At 38.1% G+C, this 4,620-nt stretch overlaps 1 pseudogene; it reads right to left on the minus strand.

Annotated features, from left to right (window-relative positions):
• Positions 1-1,098: 1,098 nt before the first annotated feature.
• Positions 1,099-1,698, minus strand: LOC124974104 (40S ribosomal protein S5-like; annotated as a pseudogene).
• Positions 1,699-4,620: the final 2,922 nt, after the last annotated feature.

The raw sequence follows: 4,620 nt of genomic DNA on the forward strand, positions 1-4,620 counted from the left end.
CAAATATCATCAAGTCAAAGTTTTTCTTTAGGGTCTTAATGATGACCCAATTTTTCATTTTTACTTTATACTATAGAGCCTGGTACCAGAGTCAGACTCAACACATGCTATATATGGATTCTGAGTATTCCACTTAAAGGTGTAGACAGTATGGTGTGTGTAATGTGGAGTGCTTAACACAGTGGGACAGGTGTGGGGGCCCAGGGTCAGCTGGGTGTGATCCCAAGTCCACTGCTTATTGTATTAACCTAACCAACTCACTAATTCTAAACCTCTTCTCATCTGCCAAATGTGAATAACAATGTGTCCCCTCCCTTTCCCCCAGTATTGGACAGCCCAAATGACAAAAGTGAAACTCCCTTGCAAACCATTAAACAGAAGTTATCTTCTTTTTCCCTAAACTCTCCTGCTCAACATGAACAGCTCTCTTCTGTTCAGTTCTTCAGGGTTTGATAAAGAAGTGTGCTTAGTCTATTTCATTTTGTTTCTTAATCACAGCTTCATCTTTGGAGACATAAGGTCTGACTGTAATTTCTCATGGTTTGGTATCTCTACTAGCTGCCCCTCTTTGCTTTTCCCAGCTCTCCTACCCAACAGTAAATTAGCACATGTGGACACACACATATACATGATTAAAAATATAAGCTCCTAGAATATTTTCTTTGTAGCTATTCTGGAATTGCCTAGCACTTCATTGCTGTTATTCACTATAATAAGCAGCACATCGGCCAACTGCCATTAGAAACGTGTCTGAATGATCCCTATCTATCAAGAAGCTCAGAACCCAATGTATTATATGTAGAAAGTAGATCTAAATGCACTATTTCACTTTTTATATACACAGTATGCTAGTTTATCTACTTTCACAGATTTGGGTCTGTGGCAAACCATCTTTTAGTTTATTTTGCACATTGATTTTCTGTTTTACTAACTAAAAATACCAACATCAAAATGTACAATTATTAAGCAATCTCAAAGATACAAGTGATTTGGTCTTTATTTTTATTTTATTTTATTTTATTTTATTTTATTTTATTTTATTTTATTTTTTGGAGCTGCCCCCAAGGGAAAACAGTTGATTGGTCAGCAGGTCAAAAATCAGCAGTTGGACTTGGCCACACACTCCAGGTCATTCTTCTTGATGGCGTAAGTTAGAGGAGCCCTCAGCGGCATCAATGAGTTCATCTGCCAGGCACTCAGCAGTGGTCTTGATGTTCCGGAAGGCAGCCTCACGGGCTCCTGTGCACAGCATCCAGAGGGCCTGATTCACTCAGCGCAGTGGGTACATGCCCACGGCCTGCCTCCTCACAATGCTAGCTCGCCCGATGCATGTCAAATCCTCCCAGGGGCCACTATTGATGATGGCATTCACCAGGACCTGCAGAGGGTTCTCACCAGTGAGGAGGTGGATGATCTCAAAGGCATGCTTGACGATGCACAGTCATGAGCTTCTTGCCGTTGTTGCGGACATGCATCATCATGGAGTTGATGAGTTGCCACGATGGGGCACTGTGCTTTGCGGAAGCGCTTGGCCGCATAGCACCCTGCACTGTGGGGCAGGTATTTAGCATACTTCTTCACCGCAATGGAATCCTGCAGAGAAATGTCATTGATCTGCACATCAGTGCTCCACTTCCCAAAAAGCTTGATGTCAGGGGTTTCTGCAACTGCAGGTGTGGCCGTCTCCCACTCCGTCATCCTGAGAGCACAGCCGGGGAGCCTTGGTTGTCCCGCGTGCACCACGCGTCACCCTGGCACAGACAGGAAGAGCTGATTTGGTCTTTAAAACAAAACAAAACAAAAAAACACTGTTAATCGACAGTAAGTGCCCTCCATATTGCTCCATTTTTTGTTCTCTTACAGCCCAGTCCTCAACTCCCTTGGTCAAGGGAAATTGCTTAAAAATCATTGAAGCCTATCTCTCCATTCCTATGATGGCTCACATCTAAAGCATTTTACCATATTCTGTACCTCATATAATTCATTAAAATCTCTCCTGTACATATATTTTCCTAATTAAAAAAATATTTCAACTGGTTCACCTTATCCTCTTGAGAATATTTACAAGCGCAAACAAAAAATTGCATCAGTGAAACATGGTTTGTTTTTTCAGAGACCCTGAAATTACCTCATTACAAGTTAGAGCTGCCTGTTATCAAAAGGATCCCTTTTCTATAGGATGCCAGAGTCGCCTTGGGAGTCCTCCATATAAGCAGAGTCACATGCTAAAAACTGTTCAAATGTGACGGGAAGTGACCACCTTCATGAAGTACCCTTGACTCTTTGAAAATCTGTGGGAAGATGTGCAGTCTATCATGGCTTCTCCCTAGCATCCTGCTGCCCTGCCATGTCCTCTGAAGCTGTGCTTTTGCAGGTCCTCAGGATGCTGCTCCTGCTCATCCTGCCAGCATCCCCCCACTGGAGTCCCACATACAGTGCTTAGCCTTCACACTCTTGGCTATTTCAGCAAGTGTCCAGCCTGGTAAAACACTGGGTTGGTGAGTATTATTTTTGAACTTGTGGAACATATTCAGTGAGGGAAGACCTCATTCTTGGTGACAATAATACATAACTTCAACTATGGCACAACTGCATGAATATATGTTTTCTGAAGAATTCTGATGTTCACATTTTTAACAGGACTTTGATTCTGAAAATGGTTCTGCTTTAGATTGAGAGTGTTTAAATCTATGGGTGGAAAATTATATTCTAACTTCTAATTATATAGCATGAGATTATATGCCTATAATTTTTAAGAGGAGTTTAACAAAGTACAGCTACATACTCTTCATCTGATCTTTCATTTTTGAACCAAGGTTTTAGATATTTAGTATCAGGTCAAGTACTTGCTACAAAATAAGTAGATTGGGCCCAGGACATAAGAATCAAAGTCTCCATTTATCTGCATCATATGTCAATGGTAACAAATTTCAGGAAAAAAGTAAATCATTAAATTTTCCTTAAAATTTTTGGTCATGACCGAATCAAAGTCTCAATATTAAAAAAAATTAAAAGCTACCAAATCCTGTCAGCCAACTGATGCTGATATACCTCAACAATGGCAGAGTACAAAGGCATCAGACATAAACTCCAGTCACACATATTAGTGACTATACAATACTCAATTATCTATTTTGTTGTTGGTATAGATTGAGCATTGCTAAGCTGAAATCCAAAATTTTAAATGCTCCAAAATCTGAAACTTTGAGCACTAACATGATACTACAAGTAAAAAAAATTCCAAGGTTGACCTCAAGTGATGGTCACAGTCAAACTGCAGGTGCACTAAAATACTGCATGAAATTACCTTCAGGCTATGTTTACATAATTTGATCATAACAGAGAAGTACCTTTTACCACACAAAGTACCACAGACCCAGGTTCCAGGGATTATTAGCAGATGGATATCTTAGGAAATTCATGATTCAGTCTATCAAATCAATATAAAAACATTGTATTTTTTGCTTATTTATTATATTTCTCTCAGTGAGATATAAGCCTCATTGGGACTTTGAACAGGGACTTAAATGTTATGCCCATTTCTTTTTCCTCATCTCCTAGCTAGTATCTGGCACAGAATAGGGGCTCAATGTTAAAAGCAGCAAAATGTTTTTGAAACTTATCCTGTAAGTTAGTTCTTTAGTTTCAAATATCATCAACAATTTAAGTAATTCAGGAGAGAATACTGACAGTTTTCTATTAAAAAAATACCTGTTCACCTGTAAGGTGTAGTTACCTAGAAAGGAAGACATGAAAATGGAAATAAAATGACAACATTGGTTAGACTGTCCTATGTGAGTTTTTTCAGGATGCGATGTGCTGTTTTTTCTGTTATGTCTTCTGAAATTGTGGCTGTGTGTTACAGCTGAAAAGACAATCTTTTCTGATGCCTCAGATTAATTTTATGTCAAAGATAATATGCCATTTCAAACATCATTTATAAAGACAAATTAGAAATTGCTAAAATATTTAGCATTTTGGACCCTTCCTTGCAATAAATTCATTTGATAAAGCATTATTAACTCTAATCACTCATATTGGTTTATTTACTTAAGTGTCTCAATCTTTCTTCCTCTAGTGATGTTTTTCTCCATTTGGTTCACCCATAATGAGGATCTAAATATATTACTGAGAACTAATAAAGTTCTATGTGATTCTTTTAGTTTATCTCCAAACACATCAATTCCATATGAAGAATGAGAGAAATATGGAATTGAATTACTTTAATTCCAGTAAATTATTTTAAAAGAAAAAGGTCAAGTTGGTTTTAGTATATGAGCAAGGGCCTATGGATACTCAGGTGTTTTAACTGTTCTAATAAAGTTTTGTTTGGTTTTTATGCTTTTTTTTGTACTGAACAAAATAAAAATTACCTCTCTAATTCATATTCTACTCAATTTTAGATGTGAAGTAAAACCATACTCTTTTTATTTTGTTTGCTCTTTATGTTGGTAGTAAACTTAGTGTAAGTTTCTAAAGTCAAGAACTTTCTGTCTCAGGTCCCTCATGCAGTCCATATTTGTCTTGTTATGACCAACCACATGCTGTGGCAACTGCCATTTCCTGCTGCTGCAAATTGTAAATTCTGCTGTGCATCGATTTAATTTCTGCCTCAGAGAA

The sequence above is a fragment of the Sciurus carolinensis genome, unplaced genomic scaffold (assembly GCF_902686445.1).
Source record: "Sciurus carolinensis unplaced genomic scaffold, mSciCar1.2, whole genome shotgun sequence".
NCBI classification, from domain to species: domain Eukaryota; kingdom Metazoa; phylum Chordata; class Mammalia; order Rodentia; family Sciuridae; genus Sciurus; species Sciurus carolinensis.